We start from the raw sequence: 21,377 nt of genomic DNA, 5'->3' as shown, positions 1-21,377 counted from the left end.
TACTCTGTTTATAGTAATTCTAGGCAGGACATAGTGGCTCACACCTGTAATCACAGCACTTTGGGAGACCAAGGCGGGTGGATCACTTGAGGTCAGGAGTTTGAGACCAGCCTGGACAACATGGTGAAACCCCGTCTCTACTAAAAAATACAAAAATTAGCTGCGCTTGGTGGTGGTCACCTGTAATCCCAGCTACTCAAGAGGCTGAGGCAGGAGAATCATTTGAACCTGGGAGGTGGAGGTTGCAGTGAGCTGAGATTGTGCCACCGGACTCCAGCCTGAGCGACAGAGTGAAAAAAGAGAAAAGAAAAGAAAAGAAAATATTCTAAATAGTAATCCTCCTAAAAGTAACAAACCAGGATAGTAACATCACCTCAGTTTGGTAGGTTCATAAAGTTGGAGATTGTGAGTTAGGCTTGTTAAAGGTTGATTCTCTTCAAAGAATCATCTGCAATTCAACACATACCAAAAAAGTGTGAATTTTATAGCTCCAGATTAAAGTCCCTTTTGAGATAATACTGAAGAATCCATATATCTTATTCAGTGCTGCATACATCATAGAAGATCTTTAGTCTCCAGAAGTTCACATTGCAAGGCTACAAGACACTCAATAAATACATAAACATAATGGTAAACAACAGTAGGGTGGAAAAAAGCACTTAAATCTCCCAGACACCTGATCCATTGAGCTCCAATTAGATACAACCAGCTGATTTTCAGAGAAACAAAAAACATCAGTGGTTTTTTGTTCTCTGGTCACTTAAAAAAAAAAAAACATAATAGGAGGTTGAAATTACATGCAATATGTAGTGAGAAGCAAAATTTCAATTTTTTTCACTGTCAAGTATAGCTGGGATAGGGAGAGAAATTATTTTTCATATTTTAAAAAATCCAGTACTTAGATTGAAACATTGAAGAAAGAGATCATAAATCCCAAATCAACTGCAAGTAAATTGATTATATTCTCCTTTGAGGAAATTCGTAACAAAAGAACCAATATGTGCATTTCATTAAATTCACCTGCAGTGATAAGAAGCCTTACTGAACTCTTTCGAAGTAGTGGCTGGGTAAAAGGCTTTCTATCCTGTGGACTTTCCAACCAGGAAACAACTAAGCAATATCCCCTGTCCCTGCTTTGGAAGGCACAAGCGCCTGGAGCCAATGCATCTCGTTTGGCAGGTTGACAGGCACCTGGGTAGTGCTGTGGACGTTGGAAGTGAAGGAATCCATGCACTAGAGCTTACATATGAAATAATTTTCAGAAATTTTATGAAACAAGGGAAACAATTTTGCCCTTTCCATTTTTCCTCTACTGAGTTTTCCATATCTCTGAGACAGATGGAGCACATGTAACAAAACCAACCCAATGCAGAGGATGCAATCTGGGATATTAAAAATAAAATCTTTTCCAAATCTTCATAAGCTCCTTTAAAAACACTTCCACCCAAGTGTTAAAGCCTCTAACAGAGGTATCTAAAAATGGAAGGAAGAAGAAGAGATGCCCCAAGGGCTCTTATTTCAAAACCAGTCAGAATTAATATTTACTTCTTCACACAATCAGCAAATATGACCACATTTAGTCATATGTGAACTAGAAAATGAGTATATCCCAGAGGAACCTCCATTAAGAATCTTAAAATATAAAAATGCTGAATTAAATACAGAAATAAGACAAATCAGCAAATGCAACTAATGCTCACATATTGTTAATATATTACTGGACTCCAAATAAACACTCTGTACCATTAAGTTTTTCAAAAAAACTAGTAAGTGTGTATGTATACAATGCCATATATACAATTGTATATTATCATTGTATACATACATACTTGATGATGTATATATATAGAGAGCTAGATTTTGACATTGTATTCTCTACCCTTACTAACTATAAGTTCTTTATTATAGAAACATTGTAGTTTACATTTTCATAATATTTAATTTTATATTTTCATAGTATTTTAACATAGGAACCTATCCATAGTGGCTCCTGGGTTTTATATTTTCTATGAAAAACTAATTTATTTTGAGCCATATGTAATTTCAGGTTTTCTAGGGGTAGATTAACCTCACAAAATTATGTTCAAATATCACTATTCTATTCGCACAATCCAAAGAATGCATCAAAATTCAATTACATGTCAATAAAATTATTTTTTCTCCTTTATCTCTTTTCCACTGGGACATGTAAGTAACCTGCTTGAAATCTATTACTGATGGAAATTAAATGTAAATTGCTATTTCTTTTTTTTTTTGTTTTTTCCGAGACGGAGTATCTTCCTGTTGCCCAGGCTGGAGTGCGGTCGCACAATCTTGGCTCACTGCAACCTCCACCTTCCGGGTTCAAGCGATTCTTCTGCCTCAGCCTCCTGAGTAGCTAGGAATACAGGTGCCTGCCACCACGCCCAGCTAATTTTTTGTATTTTCAGTAGAGACAGGGTTTCATTGTTTTAGCCAGGATGGTCTCGGTCTCTTGACCTCGTGATCCCCCCGCCTCGGCCTCCCAAAGTGCTGGAATTACAGCATGAGCCACTACACCCGGCCTTTTTTTCTTTTTTCTCCAGACAGACTCTTGCTTTGTTGGCCAGGCTGGAGTGCAGTGGTGCAGTCTCGGCTCACTGCAACCTCCACCTCCCAGGTTCAAGTGATTCTTGTGCCTCAGCCTCCTGAGTAGCTAGGATTACAGGCATGTGCCACCACACCTGGTTAATTTTTGTATTTTGTTTTTAGTAGAAATGGGGTTTCACCATGTTGGCCAGGCTGGTCTCGAACTCCTGACCTCAGGTAATCCACCCACCTTGGCCTCCCAAAGTGCTGGCATTACAGGTGTGAACCACTACACCCGGCCTAAATTACTTATTCTTAATTTATGAAGCATCTATGCATTTGGGAACTTTTCTAGGTGATGGGTATAGCCACGAATCAGGCAAACAAAGGCTATTTAGTCAAATAGAGAAGACTGTAAGCAAACTCATAAACAAGCAAATGAACAAAGACAATTTCAGATAGTGATGAGTGCTATGAAGAAAACAAAATCTGCCAGTGGGATGGATAGAGGCCGAGAGAGAGTTGTGGGGAGAAAGGGAACAAGGTGGTCAGGAAATTGGAAAAGGTGGTATCTGGATCAAGACCAGAGTGGGGGAAGAAGCTAGCCTTGCAAAGAGCTGAGAGTGGTGTGGGGGATGCGCGGACAGAGTATTCCAGGCAAAAGAAGGACCAGAGAACACAGAGACCCTAAAGCAGGAAGGAGCTTGGGACTACAGTGTAGGGAAAAGGCAGGAGTGGGGCTAGTGAGAGATGAGATCAAGGAGTGAGGCAGGGCCAGATTATGTAGCAAAGAATTAGGGTTTTATTTTAAGGAGAAGAAGCCACAAGAACTGAGTGCATTTTTAAAAGATCACTCTGTCTACCATGAGGCAAATGGAAGAGGCAGTGTACATAATAAAAATACATATATTTGATCCAGGCATGGTGGCACATGCCCGTAGTCCCAGCTACTCATGAGGCTGAGAGGGAGGATCACTTGAGCCCAGAAGTCCAGCCTGAGTCACAGAGCAAGACCTCAGCTCTACAAAATAAATAAATAAATAATAATATATGTACACACACATGCACACACACACACTTTCTGCTTTCAGTTCCTGGTACAGAGCTTCTAAAACCCTTGTAATTTCCTGACACAGCGTTCCTAATCCCTTGGATCCCTTGGAATTTCCTGGGTAACAGGACAGTCTTTTGTTCTAATGAAGTGACTCTTGCTGGCCTCTGCATGAGGGCTGGTCACTGGAAGGTCTAAGCCATGATTAGATGCTTGCAACTTTCAGCCCTACCCTTCAGACTCTAGGAAAGGGAGAAGGGATGGAGATTGACTTAATAATCTATCATGCCTTCGTGATGAATCCTCCATAAAAATCCTTGAACTAGGAGGTTGGGCAAGTTTCCAGGTGGGTGAACCCATCCGCTTGCTGAGAAGGTAACGCACCCCAGCTCCACAGGGACAGAAGCTCCTGCACCCAGGACGCTTCTGAACTTTGCCCATGTAAGTCTTCGTCTGGTTGCTCATTTTATCCTTTAAAATATCCTTTGTAATAAATAGGCAATAGTAAGTAAGCTGTTTTCCTGGGTTCTATGAGCTGCTCTTACAAATTATTGAACCCAAGAAGGGGGTCATAGGGACCTCTGATTTGCAGCCAAGCTGGGCAGAAGTTGTGGGGAACGTGGCAACCTATGACTTGCAATTGGCATCTGAAGTGGGGGCAGTCCTGTGGATTTGTGCCATGAACTTGGAGATCTGCGCTAACTCCAGTTAGCAGCAGAATTGAACTGAATTGTAGGACACTCAGCTGCTATTGGAGAATTGGTTGTTGGTGGGGAAAAATTCACACATCATTGTGACCAGAAGTGTTCTGTGTTGAGTTTGAGTAGAGAAAAAACAGTTTGACTTTTTGCCGTAAAGGAAGGGACAAGAATGGAAGCAGGGAGACCAGTTAGGAGACTAACACAGGAGTCTAAGGAGACACTATGGTGACTGTAAGGTAGTCACTTAGGTAAGGTGCTGGCAGTGCTCACCGTGGAGATAGTGAAAAGTGTTCAGATATAAAATATATTTTAGAGATACAACCTATATGACTTGCTGGTAGATCGTTTCATTTTGCCTAAATATTATCCCTCTTGAGCTACATTTTCAAATCTTTTGCAAAACAACTTTAGATCCAAGCCCCTTGCCCTTACTTCCCTACTCATATGTACATCCACATACCCATCTTGTGCCTCAGAAAAATTCCCCTCACCCTTTTTTTTTTTTTTTTTTTTTTTTTTTTTGACACGGAGTCTTACTCTGTCGCCCAGGCTGGAGTGCAGTGGCACGATCTCGGCTCATTGCAACCTCCATCTCCTGGATTCAAGCGATTCTCCTGCCTCAGACTCCCGAGTAGCTGGGACTACAGGTGCATTTCACCATGCCCACCTAATTTTTGCTTTTTTTTTTTTTTTTTTTTTTTTGATATGGAGGCTCATCCTGTCACCCAGGCTACAGTGCAATGGCGCAATCTTGACTCACTGCAACCTCCCGGGTTCAAGCGAGTCTCCTGCCTCAGCATCCTGAGTAGCTGGGATTATAGGAGTACAACACAACAGCCAGCTAATTTTTTTTTTTTTTTTTTTTTTTTTGAGACGGAATCTCGCTCTGTTGCCCAGACTGGAGTGCAGTGGCATGATCTCAGCTCACTGCAAGCTCTGCCTTCCAGGTTCACGCCATTCTCCTGCCTCAGCCTCCTGAGTAGCTGGGACTACAGGTGCCCACCACCATGCCTGGCTAATCTTTTTTTTTGTATTTTTAGTAGAGACGGGGTTTCACCATGTTAGCCAGGATGGTCTCAGTCTCCTGACCTCATGATCTGCTTGCCTCGGCCTCCCAAAGTGCTGGGATTATAGGCATGAGCCACGGCACCCAGACAATTTTTTGTATTTTCAGTAGAGAAGGGGTTTCGTCATGTTGGCCAGGCTGGTTTTGAACTCCTGACCTTGTGATCCAACTGCCTTGGCCTCCCAAAGGGCTGGAACTACAGCCGTGAGCCATCGCGCCTGGCTTACTCTTCTTAAATCATGATTGGTCCAAATGGCTTACCCAGTCATCCATTCCAGGGCACCAAGTGCATCTCAGTCACTGCTGTGTCTGCAAAGCCCAGAAGTAACTCTCTAGCTAACTGTTCCCAGGCCTTACGGTTCATACCCTCCTACAGGCTCCTAGAGAAATTATTTTCAAACTTGTGCATGACTCTTTGCATGCCCAAGACTTCTGCACCTCTGAGGGTCTACTCTATAAACCTCCAGCAGCCCCAGTGACATGCAGTCGATGGTTATCAGGGCCCAGCTCAATAGTAGGACTTTTACATGATTCATTTACTTAACTCTTCACCACTCTCAGAGAACAGAGCCTATGGCTGAGGAAAACAGTTCATAGACATGTTTTGCAAATTGTGAGACAACACCCAGGTAGCATTTAAGTCAGGTGGAGCTCAATGTGACTGTTAACTTCTGGCCCCTCTGAGAACTGCTTCTCCAAGAACTGCTGCCCCAGGAACAACTCTCTCCCTGCTTAGTTAATCATCAGAGTTAAAACACAACTCTGGAGCCAAATTGCCTGGAATGGAATCCGAGTGTCACTACATTTTAGTTGCATTACCTTGGGCAAGGTATTTAATATCTCTGCACCTCTGTTTCCTCATCCATAAAAGAGAGATAATCATAATGCCAGCCTCGTTATAGGTGAGGACTAAGGGAATTACTATATACAACGTGTTTAGAATAAAACCTGGTATACAACAAGCTAATATTTATATAAAATATTAGCTATCATATCTCATCATCATCACTCCCCTGTCCCAACCACTGACGCATCACCCTCATTTTATATTCGTGCAACAGAATTTCAGCTACGTGATCACGAGCCATTACCAAAAGCCCCTAGGTAGGTGTCTGTTGAGTAGGTTGTTAAGGTAATGCATAGAAAGGTCATTACAAAAAAAAAAAGTTGGTGGGGCGCAGTGATGAGGTGACTGTCAGAGATACGAAAGAGACACTTAATAAGTTGTGATTAATTTACTCTGAATAATGCATTGAAGTGAAGACATTTTCAAAGCATTATTTGGATTAAATTACTTACTGTTCCAAGGCTCATTTCACTAACCAGGAAGTGTATGGGGTGGGTAGAGATGAGTCTGTCCTTTCCAATATCTGTTTAGTCATTGACATATACTGCTCCCAATCAGTTTCCTGGCAACTCAGGGTTAAGGCCCTGCATCTCAAGCTCTTGCCTTCACTTCATTGTTTTTAGTACTACAGCTTTCGGGATGTCTACTAGTCAATATAGACTGCATTTATCTGTGATAACAAGAACAACACATTGAAGCAGCAACAATGATCAAGTTTATTTCTTGTCTATTCCACATGTCCGTTGTGGGAGGGACAAGAAGGCCCTGCTTATTATAGTCATTGAGAAACAAGGCTGAAGGAGGCTCCACCTCAGCATGCTTCCCTGATCACAGGGCCAGGGGAAAGGAAGCATGTCAAACCACATATTGACTTTTGAAACTTTTACCTGGAAATATCCCATCACACTGCTCATGTTTTATTGGTCAGAACAAGTCACATGGCCAAGCCTGGGCTTAAAAGGGAGAGCATGTACAATCTTCCTGCAAGGAAGTGCCCCAAATATTTGGAGACAATAATACAGGTTTCTGTAGGAAAGATTTGTCTGAAAGCAAAAACACCATCTAAAAGTGGCTTAAATAATTGAGGGGTTATTTTCTGACACAACAAAAAGTCTGGAGGTGGATCAAGGCCCAAGGAGGTAAATTTGGCATCTCAAAGATGCCTTCAGGGATGCACTTTACTTCCATCTTTCTACTTTACCATCCTTAAGATGGCAGCAATATCTCCCTTCATAGTTACAAGATGGCTGCAGCAGTGCCGGGCATCATGGGTAGACCAGTGATATCCAGAGAAGGGTAGCAGTGTTTCCTGCATTAGTCTCATATTGTTTTGTTTTTTGTTTTTAATTTAAAAAATTAGCCAGGAGTATTGGTTCATGCCCATAACTCCAGCACTTTGGGAGACGGAGGTGAGAAGACGGCTGGAGCCTAGGATTCCAGGCTGCAGTGAGCTGTGATAGGGCCACTGCACTGCAGTCTGGGCAACAGAGTAAGACCCAGTCTCTAAAATAAATAAAAAATAATAAATAAATAAATAAATCAATAAATAGTAAAAGTAAAATAAATTAGTATTTCCACAGTCTGGTTCAAGCACTGTGCCCAGCACTTATTCCACGGCCTCATCCCAAAACTCATCACAGTTAATCACGTGGCTCATCACAAAACTACTCCTGCAGTTTTGAGAAAATCCTTCTCAGAACCCCAGCTTACTTCCTTTTGGGTCCCATTAGCCACAATGAAATTGTATGTTCATGACTTAGCCAGTCGTTGGCAAAAGGAATAAGACTACCTTGACTACCTTCTGGGGTAAGAAAAGACCTATATTCCCTTTGTAGGAGCAACTCTGTTTTCTGTAAGAGATGTAGCGCTGAGCATAAGAATCAGGTAAATGTAACCTTATTTCACCAATTTTGGGAAGGTCCTTTTTGCAGAGTGTAAATAAAGAGGGACCACAATGTCCATTAGTGAAAAGCCTTCATTTGTGCTTACGTAATTAATTTACAGTGGAACAACTATGGGCAAATAAAGCAGTCAAAACAGGCATTTAATAGGGAAGGATCATTTACCAAAGGGTCAGGGAAATAAGAAACTACTTTGGGTTGATATTACATCCGTCTCAAAAGAGTTGACCAAAAGAATTCACCACTCCCTTCTCTGTGGCCCCCTGACTAGAGTCTCCATTCTTCATCATTTCACCCACCACACTTACCATGCTTTATTGCCTTTATCTGTGTACCTGTCTGTCTCCACCTGCAAGATTGTAAGCTCCTTGAAAATATAATCTGTTTCATCTTTTTATTCCTGTGCATAATATGAAACAGTAGTGGCTAAAATGAATTGATAACTCACTGTGTCCGAGAGCCCATTCTAAGTTCTAAATGAACTGACTCTTTAATATTCACAACATCCTATGAGGCATGTGTTATTATTATGTATGTTTTATAAAGGAAGAGATGGAAAGTCAACAAGTTAAGTCCTTGACCAAAGGTACATAACTGTTAAGTGGGAGAGTTGGGTTTCAAATGAAGGCAGCCTAATTGGGTTATGTTTAGGACATTTGCCCAACAAATGGGTGAACCCTATATGCTTTAATACATAATAGGAAGGGGAGAGAGAGAACAAGGGTGAAGAAAAAGTGATAATCTTTTATTTACACATAGAATCTGAAATCAAGTATGATAGACTTATATTCCATGAGGGTAGAGAGTGTGTATGTCTCACTTGTTTAGTGCGGTATCTCTAGCTTCTAGTACAGTCCCTGGCACACAGTATGTATTCAATAATTCCTGGGAGTGGCAGAGGAAGGGAGAGACGGGGGGAAGGATGAAAGAAAGGAAGGAAGAGACTGAACGAATAAACACAACCAATGACCTCTTTATCTTGCTTTCTATTTTTCCTATCTTCTCTCCCTCCATTATTTTCATGCACAGCTTTACTTCTTAAATCTACCTCTTGCCTAGGATTGGAGGAAGTGGTAGAGGCTCTAAGTATTAAGTGTTCTCAAAGAGAATTTAAATGTAACATTGTTACAGAGTAGCAAGTCCTCTCTGAGGCCCTAATTCATTTGGCTTTTGAAACAATGTGTCTTGTATGAAGTAGACTTTTCCTCAAACTAAAACATTTTTTAACAATTTGGACTTGTGCTTTTTCTTTTCTTCTAATTGTGTGCTGCTTAAAATGTCAATGCAATGCAGGGATGCCAATTCCCACATGGGCATATTGATTTTTATAAAAATCAATGCAGGCTGGGTGCGGTGGCTCATGCCTGTAATCTCGGCACTTTGGGAGGCCAAGGCAGGCAGATCACTTGAGGTCAGGAGTTCGAGGCCAGCCTGGCCAACATGGTGAAACCCTGTCTCTACTACAAATACAAAAATTAACCAGGCATGGTGGTGCACGCCTGTAATCCCAGCTACTGAGGAGGCTGAGGCAGGAGAACCACTTGAACCTGGAGGTTGCGGTGAGCTGAGATTGTGCCACTGCTCTCCAGCCTGGGTGACAGAGACTCTATCTCAAAAAAAAAAAAAAAAAAAAAAAAAAAGACTGTCTCAAAAAGAAAAAAAGAAAAATTAGAGCCATAGCCATAAGCAAATGAACAGCAATGATTAAAGGTTAGGAAATGACTACTGTCAAAGCCTCTCTACAAAAAACTGGTTACATTACCCAGATAATAGTCTGTACACACTAAAAGCACTATTTTTTCTCCTTGATTTCAGCACTATTGTCATAGGGCTCTGCTTTCAAAGATTGCTTCAAACAGCCATACAGACTTAACATTTCAGATTCAATCTTTAGACCATACAGACTCCTTACTCTAGTTTCAGTAAGCAAAGTACAGTCGTGATGAAACTGAAGCATTGCATTCAGAATTCTAAGTGTTCCTATTCCTAAAGGATGTCTGAGTTTCTGTTGTTAATTTTGTCGTTTTGATTCCTGTCTAGAAAGCTAATTTTTAAAAGTATCTTTTTGTTCTAATTTTTTTTTTTAAGAGACAGCGTCTCATTCTGTCACCCAGGCTGGAGTGCAGTGGCACAATTCTGCTCACTGCAGCCTCAACCTCATGGACTCACAGGATCCTCCCACCTCAGCCTCCCAAGTAGCTGGGACCACAGTGCACCACCACACCTGGCTAATTTTGTTTTTTTCCTATAGAGATGAGGTCTCGCTATGTTGCTCAGGGTGAACTCAAACTCCTGGCTCAAGCAATCCTCCTGCCTCAGCCTCCCAAAGTGCTGGGATTACAGGCATGAGCCACCGTGCCCAGGCTTTTGTTCTAAAATTGAACAAGAACGTCAAGAGTATCCAAACATTCTGACTTTTTTGTTTGTTCTTCATTCTCGGATTACTTTGATTCCATTCAAATGTATTTGAGCCATTGTTTTTTTTTTTGTTTTTTGTTTTTTGTTTTTTCCCAAAAATGAACTCATTGACTTTTCTTCAGCCTGATTTTCTCCTCCTGGCTTCTTTCTTGGTTAATGGCACCATTATCCACCGTGATCCAGACAAACACCTCAGCCACTTTTGACTTCTCACGTTATTGCCTCATATGTCCAGTTAGCTGCCAAGTCCAATTGTTCAATCTCTAGAGCTGTCATTTTCTTTTCATTCTCATGTCAAGGACTCTAAGTCAGGCCTTCATCATCCCCTCTTAGAATATTGCAATGACCCTCAAACTGGCTTCCACTATTTGTCTCTTATTCTCCAATCCATCTTTTGTATTTTTGCTCAACTGTTTTCCCAAAAGATTTATCATATTTCTCCCCTGCCCAAAAACCTACAATGGCTCACTATTGCCATTTTTTAAGACTTTAAAAGTCAAACTCTTTAATGGCATTGAAGACTCTTCCTCAGTTCATCCCAACCAACTCTAGCAACCTCATCTCCTATCACTCCCCATCATTACTTTGATTATTCCTTCATTAATGTATTTCCCCCAGATTTATCATGACATTTCTTCATTCTATCTGTCTGGCAAATTCCAAATTATGTTTCAAGGCCTTGCTCAAATGCTCTCTCCGTTTACGGAAACTTCCTTGTTCTCCAGGCAGAATTAATCCCTCCTTTCTGTGCTCCCATAGCATTTTGTTCGGATTCCTATTATGCCCCTTATTGGGTTCCCAGAAGCAGTTCATGAGAGGAGGATTTGTAGGGAAGGGTTTTGTTAAGGAAATGCTCCCCAAAGAGTCTGGCAAGTGAATGAGGGAGGTAAGACAGAGAAGAGAAAGAGATCAAGCAAGGGTGAGAAATTTGGTGAAAGTCCCAAGGCGAGTAGCCCAGCTCAATTCCATAGGGGAAGTCTGGACATTAATTGATGTCCTTCTCTAAGACAAGGGAGCTGAGCTTGCTTTCTCCCATACTGAGCAGTCACTAGCTAGGGATTCAGTTCCCAAGCACTTCTTGCTCTCTGCATGCATTTGTACACAGCAGCCCAAGGGCAGCCACCAAAACAGAGTCACAGGTGCAGGCCAGTGGCAGCAAAAGCACTCCAAAGTGGATGGAGGAACACACAGAAATGGTTAGAGAAATCCCAGAGTACCTGGGAGGAGGCTGACGGTGTCAGCTATGCTTCTTGGTATAGTGTGCCTTGTATCCACCTAATCACGCACTGTCATCCGCTGCCTCCTCCAGCCAGTGGATGCTGAAGCACTTAGGAGCAAACACTGCCTCTTAGTCATCCTTGTGTCCCTACAGCAGGTAGGATATCACTTTGCACCTGGAAATTGCTTAAATAGGATTTATTGATTCAAATGGAATATTCCTTGTGCAACATTTTGCTTCTACTAATCGTTTCACAGAAATTTTTTTCCCTAGCTGATTTTAGGTCAACGACAATAAAACATGTGAATTCTGGAGTTTCAAAACCTCAAATCTTCAACTTTTCACCTCGCACTTTTATTCCTGGGGCAAAAACTTGCTCAGCACATCTCTTCCTAAATTCCAAGACAGGCTGCTTGTTCTGTTCAGTCAAGAATGCCAACCCAAGAAACATTTTTGAAAGATCACAGTCAACGTCATTGCCAAAAGAAGAAGCTCTTGGCACACAAAGAACCTGGTTCAATATGAGATGCCAGATGGTGATTTCAACTTCAGCTAAATTCCTGCTGAAAAGTGTTTGAACTGCAGATGAGAAAATCTTCTATGACAAATTTCCAAGCGTTAGAAGATTCAGAGGAAAATGGCAAGTGTTGATACCCTCCCTCCCTGCTGCCACCACCACCAACCACATGCACACATACCATGGAACATACCTGCATCTGGTAGCTAAAATTCCAACAAAGATGCCTCTGTCTTTTAAAAAGTCTATGGACCCTGATTTGATTTTTACTAAAAGTATATTAACTAAGTCCATTGGAGCAAATACCATTTGATTAATATGCAGTGCTTTTTCAAAGGGTGTGTTCCCTTAGCATCAGAGATAAGGCTTTCCTGTCTGCCAATAATTCTATTGTTAATTGATAATTAATTGATAGTCAACTGATACTCAGTGTATCTCTCCTCCCTAAATACTTTCGAATTCCAGGAGATATATGTGAGGCATAAATTGATGTTGCTCTGCCCGGATGCCCTGGAATACCTTTTGCTGGTTCTGTGTGCCCACACCCCAGCTTCAGTGTGTTTTGCTTTCTAATGATGAGCTTCTGCAACTATCTTCAGAGGGTTGCCCTTGAACTACTGGAGTTTCACCTGTTTGCACAGAGAACTGAAAGTGCCTGGGAGCTTACTGTGGCCATGAGGTGCCCACAGCCAATGAGTTACTGGTACAGGAAACTGAAAGCCCAGCTCCCCCGAATCAAGTGTGGGAAAACTCTGAGGTGTATTATACGCTCCAGAGCTCCAGTCAGCAATAGGCTGAGACTGGGACTCTGCCTGAATAATACCTGCACTTGGCTTTTTTCCCTCCTTCTTTCCCTGTGTTGCTCCTGCCTTCCCATGTACCCCCTTGGAGGTCTCTCCTCTAACACATCTTTCATATAACTCATGTACAAATCCTCATCTCAGGACCTGCTTCTGGGAAACTGACCTGTGATGATTCTGGGTAATGGAAAAGTTCAAGGAATATCCTGCTAATAAAGAAAACAGAAATTCTTTCTAGAACAAGGAACATATGCATACCCACTTTATCAATCAAAGTCTCAGAAGGAAATAGTGGATAAAGTCAAAGTAGGTATTTGGAGAAAGGTTAGTAATAAAGGGACTATTTACAAAGGTGTGGACTGGGTTCAGAGAAACAAGGATAAGTGCCCACCTGAAAGCTAGGAGCAGGAGGTGCCATTGCCAACTTTAGGCCTCACTGGCAAAAGGAGAGTGTGGCTTTGCAAGCTGGTGACAGAGATGTGTGGAGAGGCTGTGAGACAGGAGCTGTGACTTTATGGGTTGCAGCCAGCCTGCAGAGACCCTACAGGGAGTAAGCATCAACCTTATGCTCCATCTTGCCTCCAATCTTTTGTCAGCGCTACCCCATCAGCTGAACATAATGGGAACTAGGGCTTGAGGGAGCCTGCTAATGTAGTATATCTAGGTTCGCCTCTTGGGGAATACAGCAGGTGGAGAAGAGTAGGCAGAGGATCTGATGGGACAAACAAGCTTTCCAGCACACTTGCCTACCTATCTTACACACACCCCCCCAACACACACACACACCCCTAAACACACCCAAACACACACACACCCAAACACACACACATCCAAACACACACACACCACCCACACACACACCACACACACACACCCAAACACACACACACACACACTCAAACACACACACACCCAAACACACACACTCAAACACACACACCCAAACACACACACCACACACACCCAAACATACACACATCCAAATACACACCACCCACACACACACCACCCACACACACACCCAAACACACACACCCAAACACACACTCACACTCGAACACACACACTCAAACACACACACCAAAACACACACACACCACACACACCCAAACACACACACACCACACACACACCCCCAAACACACACACACCACACACACACACACACACAGTTTGGCTGGTTCTTGATCTTGACCTGTGACCAGATACACCTGAATAAACACCACTTTTCTCTCTGCTGCCCTTGTTTCCTTCTATATTATTTGTTTGCATATTGAGGGACCCAGAGATAGGCTGCATGATGTGTGAGAAGGGAACATCAAAAATCAAGTGACAAAATAGATTTTTATTAAAGTCTGAGTATGGCATTTGGGTATCAGCATAGCCCCAGCACTTCAGCCTCTAAGACAATTTATGTAGAGTCAGATATGACTCACAAACCCCACTGCCATAAGATTTATCATCACTTTGACCTCAGTATTTTAGTACAGAGGTCTAAACTACATCTTTAGAGAATTACACCCATTCTCTCACAGCTGACAAAATGCAAATCAAAGATCTTTATGTTGCCTTTTGTAATGCCCTATCTAATTGCTTTCTCATCGGTGCAGGTGCAACAATGTCCTCATTATTCGGTTTACTCCCCAGTGTTCTCATTATTGAAAGTAAGGGTCTCTTCCTAGCGGGCTCATTTTGTTTTTGAAATGGTCACTTCTCTTGGATTTTGGCTTTGGCTTGATTCAGAATATAAGGCATTACAAAGTGTGCAGAGTGGAGAAAAAAAGGTCACTCAGTTATTTTAAGGCCTTTGAGATTAATCATGGCAGACAGCATGGGTCCTTGGGATGCTGGCAGGAGCCAATGTGGGTGGGATGGAGGATGGAAAACAGAGAAGCACCCCTCCCACGCATCCCTGGAGGACAGGCAAGGCCCAGCAGTTACTGCCTCCTTGGCCTCCAACCCTCTCTCTGCCGGGTACCCTTCAAACGCCAATACAGCTGAGTCGAAAACATGTGGGGTGCGCTTTAACAAATGGCCTACGGGGTTGTCATTTCTAAGTATTAAAATAGTATATATTGGGGCCAGGCGTGGTAGCTTATGCCTGTAATCCCAGCACTTTGGGATGCTGAGGTGGGTGGATCACCTGAGGTCAGGAGTTTGAGACCAGTCTGGCCAACATGGCGAAACCCTGTCTCTACCTAAAAATACAAAAATTACAGGAGGCTGAGGCAGGAGAATCGCTTGAACCCAGGAGGCGGAGGTTGCGGTGAGCCCAGATCGCGCCATTGCATTCCAGCCTGGACAACAAGAGCGAAACTCCATAACAACTACAACAACAACAGCAACAAAAATTAGCTGGGCAAGGTGGCATGCTCCTGTAGTCCCAGCTACTTGGGAGGCTGAGGCAGGAGAATCGCTTGAACCTGGGAGGCAGAGGTTGCAGAGAGCCAAGATTGCGCCACTGCACTCCAGACTAGGCATCGGAATGAGACTCCGTCTAAAAAAAAAAAAAAGAAAGAAAAGAAAAAATAAATAAAATAAAATATTATAAATTGGGCTATTTTCTTCAGAAATTTTATGTCTAAGCATATTTTGAGGGCCCAATGGACTTAGAGGTTGGTGATTGTTTTAAAATGTTAGTAAACACTGGGTTTCATTCCATGGCAGCTGTCTGAGTCAGTCATAAGCCCTCTCAGGAGGCGAGTGCTGAGGTGGACAGGTCAGGCCAAGGGGTGTGTGATCCCTGGTGTGATCCTGAGCAAGGCACCAAAGCTTCCTGAACACAGCTTTCTTTTAACAGTAATGGAATTGGGTTGGACAGATTCTGAATCCTCTTCTTGTTCTGACACTGCATTTGTGGCAGCCACTAGCCCCGTGTGGCTGGTCTGAACTGAGATGTGCCGCAAGTGTCAGGCACACACCAGGTTTCAAAGGCTTAGAACAAAAACAAATGTAAAATATCCCATTATAACTTTTTTGTTGATTACATGTTGAAGTGATTGTGTTTTGGGGGTATATTGGGTTAAATAAAAATCTAAAAATTAATTTTACATGTTTTTACTCTTTTAAATGTGGCTACTAGAAAATTTTGAACTACAATTTGTGGCTCACATTATATTTCTACTGAACAGAAATGTTTTAACATGTATGTTTCTGGGTTGCCATTTCTTTTGTGTGCACATCAAATTCTAGAGATTCAAAGTAGTCTTGCTTGGGGAAAAATGTTTCATTTTCCATTCAAAACTCTTCTAATAAAAGCATAAAGATTTTATGTCATATTGGTTTAGTGTTTAAGAGTGTATGAGGGAGGGGCCGGGCATGGTGGTTCACTCCTGTAATCTCAGCACTTTGGGATGCCGAGGTGGGCCAATCAGCTGAGGTCAGGAGTTCAAGACCAACCTAGCCAACATGGTGAAACCTCATGTCTACTAAAAACACAAAAATTAGCTGGGCATGGTGGCGCGTGCTTGTAGTCCCAGCTATCCCGTAGGCTGACAGGAGAATTGCTTGAACCCGGGAGGCAGAGGTTGCAGTGGAGGGGCTGAGATTATGCCACCACTGCCCTCCCGCCTGGGTGACAGAGTAAGACTCCATCCTCAAAAATAAAACAAAAATAAATAAAAATAAAATTTAAAAAAAAGAGTGTAGAGGGAGGGAATGCGAATGCTTCTTAAACTAACATTTCATTTCCTCCCCCCTTCAAATGAAGCTAGAGTGGCAGTCCTTTGGCACTTACAGTCTTCAGAACAGTACACCATTGCCTGCATCCAGCTACATGAAAAGGGATAATTCCAAAAGTAAAGATTAAGCCCCCACCCGCCCATCCCATGTATACATATGCAACATCTCTTCTCTACATGAATGCCAAGTATTTGGAAAGTACCTAAGTGCTCAGCCCATGGGATCCAAAAGACACGTGCAAAAACCACTTCCTGCTATGCTTCAATTGCTGGGCCAAATAATGAACAGACACAAGGCATTCAATACACATTAGGACTGATGATCTGGGCTGAAAGAGCAGCAGAGGGAAGATTAGAAGGTCCACATGAGCAGAGTGGAGGGAGGGTAGGTTTCCTGCAGACACTGAGGATACATACATATGCATTGATCAGGAAGGACCTTCAATATCGGGAAAAAGATCTAGGACCTGATGTGAAAAGCAATGTTCAGAATGCTCAAATAGAAGCCATGTTTTAGGGAAATCATTGCTCTCTTCTCTGCCTTGCTGTAGCGTGTGTATGTCCCCCAAATGGAGAACGTAATTAGACTCCAATGCCACCTAACATCATTCCCTTACTGTCTCATGAGTGCATATTTTTACCTTCCAAAAGGAGAATACATTCCTCAAGGGCAAGAACCAGGGTTGACTTTTGCTTCATTTTGTTTTGTTTGAGACAGGGTCTCTCTCTGTCACCAGGCTAAAGTGCAGTGGTATAATCATTGTTCACTGCAGCCTTGACCTCCTGGGCTCAATTGATCCTCCTATATCAGCCTCTTGAGAAGTTGGGACCAGAGGCATGTGCTACCCAGCCTGGCTAATAAAAAAAAAGGAGAGTAGAGAAGGGGGGTCTCACCGTGTTGCCCAGGCTGGTCTTGAACTCCAGGGCTCAAGGCATCCACCCACCTCAGCCTCCAGAAATGTTGGGATTACAGGTGTGAGCTGTCACGCCCAACCTGATGTTTATTTTGAACATCGTGTGACTTTCAGGACAGTATTAGGCACAGGGTAGGCAATCAATGCTTACTTTAAAAAAATAAATTGTATGGAATCCTGCTTTCCTCTTCTTTCATTTTCTTCATAAGGAAAATGAAGAGATAATCCTAATTTCTAATAAGTGTCCCCCAAGGGCAAAAGTGTAAATCAGTTTGCCTTCTGTCACCTTCCCTTCCCTTTTCTATACTTTCCTTCTTTCTTCCTGGGTTCTTAACCACCAACATTTTGCTGCTGGAACTCTTAGTCCTTGACTTGTATGTCTGGAACTCAAATTTCTCCCTTTTTCCTTTCCTCATTCATCTTTCTTAGGGCCTTGGGGGGATCACTGATGTCCCTTTCTTTCACGCAGTGAGTTCCTGGACTAGACTATAACTGATCATCTACTTTAACAATTTGGCTGTCCTTGACACAGCTCTGCAACTTGCCTGAAAACTGTCCTGCTGAGTTCAAATGGTCACAGAAATAAGAAAGATATCGATTAAAGAAGTTTGAAAGGAGCCAGGAGCTGCTACATGAGTGACAGGCTGTTTGACTACTCTGTGAATGAAAAATAGTTTATACCCAACTGTGACTTGGAAGAGGGTAGACCATGTTTGGTTAGAGCCTTTTTTTGACTAAGAAAAAAAAAATAACTTTTCAGGTTCCAGTAAGTTTACAAAGCCTGACTCTCTCTCTCTCTCTCTCTCATTTGTCGTCTTGACTCTAAACTGCTAATTTCAAAATTACTTCAAGAAGAAACAAAGAGTAGGCCAGGCGCAGTGGCTCACGCCTGTAATCCCAGCACTTTGGGAGGTCGAGGCAGGATCACTTGAGGTCAGGAGTTCAAGACCAGCTTGACCAACATAGTGAAACCTTGTCTCTACTAAAAATTCAAAAATTAGCCAGATGTGACTGTGCACACCTGTAATCCCAGCTACTTGGGAGGATGAATCAGGAGAATCGCTTGAACCCAGGAGGTAGAGGTTGCAGTGAGACAAGATTGCACCACTGCACTCCAGCCTGGGCGACACAGTGAGATTTTGTCTCAAATAAATAAATAAATAAATAAATAAAATACATAAATAAAAAGAAAGAAAAGAGACAAAGAGTAACTTTCTCTTCCCTGGATTATTCTTTAGTTAACGTTTTAGAGCTTTAACCATCTAAGAAAGCCAGTTCAGTCCTGTGAAATATGGCAGAAAACCCTTCAAAAACTTCATGTTCAAATACTTCAAGGATCCTGGGTCCTTGAACAAGTTTCTTTGTAAAGTGAGAGTAAAAATCAGAGGCAGATAAGCTGCAACAGATAAGAGTGAAGTTTTGTTTGTAAAGGGTAATAACTCTGAATAAACATTTACTTTTTAAAAATCTTATATTGGTTATAATGTAGAATTGGAGCCTGGTTGCTACTTCTGCTGTCATTTTGTGTTTAATAGAGAAAAGATCAAGTGATGGGCTCTAAAGGAAGTTTCTGGTTTTTTTCCCTGTGACTCCAGTCTGGACTAAGACTAACCATTTGCTCAACGCAAACCAAATTGCAGGCCCATTGTGTTGAATAAATGATCTTTCTTGGTAGGGTTGCTCTTGCTAACCCACACCATGCAGTAACCATGTTCCATGCTTTCCCTCCTTTGTAGCAAGGCTGGAGGTGATCCCAGTTCCCAGTCCCAGCGCTAACTCCACCCCACTTACTCCTCTCAAGAAAGCGCATCTTGTGTTTTTCAAATTATACAATCCCCAGCAATTCTGATCTTCCTGCACAGGGAGTGAATGCCACTTCCAATATCCCCCGACCCCCAAGAATCACTGCTTTAAACTAATGAGCAATATCATCCTTAAGGATTCTTGCCAGTTAAAAAGTGATGCTTGGAGAGGTAACCAGTAGGATGACGATTCCATGGCAGAGATTAGGTGAAACAAAAAAGACACTTCTTCATTCTTACCTTCCAAGATTGTTGGCTCTTTTAGTGCCCAGTGAGCATTATTGTCTGTCTTACAAGATGATCTCTATGTAAGTATTCTGGTAACAGGTTAGCTATCCTCTTAATGAACTGCGTGCGTGCGTGCGTGTGTGTGTGTGTGTTGTATAATTATTACTGGATGACTGAACAACCATGCATACAGTATATGAGTGTGTGTGTTTGTGTGTGTGTGTACTTATTCAAGAGTGTTTAAAAAGGAGAGAGGAGCATAACTCTCTCTTATTCTGCAGGCACACTTACATGCCGTGTTGAAAGAAGTGAGCCTGGTCTTTTGAATAAGATTGATCTGTTTAAAATTTAAAAAAATTTTTTTGAGATAACTGTAAATTCGCATGAAGTTGTAAGAAATAATAGAGATCCCCTATAGACGCTTCACTCAATTTTTCTCAATGGTATCATTTTGCATAACTGTAGAACAATATTACAACCAGGAAATGGACATTAGTGTAGTCCAAATGTCTTATTCAAATTTCATGAGAGTTTCACGTGCTCTCATTTGTGAGTATATATTCAGTTCTATGCAATTTTGCCACATATGTGATCTGGTTTTGAATCTCAATTCTGTGGAGTTCCTGCTGTGTGATCCTGAGGAAGCTCTTTGACTTCTGCGAGATCCATTTTCCTCATCTGCAAAATAATGTCTGCCTCCTAAGGGTGATGTGAGAATTAGGTAAGATAATTTCTGTCGAGTTTCTAGCACACTGGATTCTCAAGGAATGCTGGTTTCCTCTTGTCTATTGCTTGCTCTCTCGGAGCTTTCACCAGTTTCTTGCTAAAATAACCACACTTGAGGGTTGTAATCCATCAGGCGGATCCTTCAAGGGCAATACATTTAACACTGCAACTCAAAGAGAACCATGGCCTGAACTTGGGATCCTATTTGACTGCAATGAGATCAGAAGTGTAGGGATGAGGGAGTGAGAACGGAGACTCTGGGGTAGGGGTAGGAGGCGGTAAATATCGAGCAACTGTTGGGCTGCGAACCATCAACTCTAAGGAGTTTCCGTCCTGTGTGGCTTGCGACCGAGGGTTAGCTTCACCCGGAGAAGTCTGCACAGGGGTGGCAGCCTGTGAGGACGTGGTGGGCAGGTGCGGAAGCCAGTGTAGACCCGGCAGGAGGGTCGCGCTCGCTCTACAGGACACCGAGTCACTTCTAGAGCCCTTCCGCCTCCTGAACACCCTTTCCAATGTTGACGGCCAGTGGACACCCGAGGGCTGGGAAATCCAGGGCCGCCCGAGAGCAAAAGAGGCACAGGGATCCCCCCCTTAAAGTCCCGCTGGCTGAAGGCGGGGGCCCTTCCTCTGCGCTGAGACGTTGCTGCCCGAGTGTCAGCGGTGCGGGTGAGTGCAGGCGTGTTGGGAAAGAAAGGGAGGCGGACAGGCAGGAGGCGAGGGTGGCAGCGCCAGCCCCAGCTCGGCGGCGACCTCGGGGCGCCAGCCTCCTCCACCCGCACCAGGAGCCCCGGCGTTTCTAACTTCAGATCTGGAGGCGGGCACTCGGAGAGGGAGGGCGCGTCCGCGAGGGCCCAGGCGGCGCCGCCTGCTCCTCCCTCAGCTGCCGGAGCCGCGCGGGCCGCAGAGGAGGAGCAGCGCCGGGACCGGCGTCGCCCTGACTCCTCCTCCCCGCGCGGGCCG

General features: G+C 43.0%; 1 non-coding gene across 1 annotated transcript; it reads right to left on the bottom strand.

The window, feature by feature from the left end:
* Window positions 1–7,764: 7,764 nt before the first annotated feature.
* Window positions 7,765–7,846, bottom strand: LOC123575001 (small nucleolar RNA U83B). Its single transcript, XR_006700172.1, has one exon. It is a non-coding gene; the product is annotated as a small nucleolar RNA U83B (small nucleolar RNA).
* Window positions 7,847–21,377: the final 13,531 nt, after the last annotated feature.

This window comes from Macaca fascicularis, chromosome 7, assembly GCF_037993035.2.
Source record: "Macaca fascicularis isolate 582-1 chromosome 7, T2T-MFA8v1.1".
Taxonomy (NCBI): Eukaryota; Metazoa; Chordata; class Mammalia; order Primates; family Cercopithecidae; genus Macaca; species Macaca fascicularis.
Note: the sequence above shows the minus strand (reverse complement) of the source record. Positions and strands in the feature narration are given on the sequence as shown.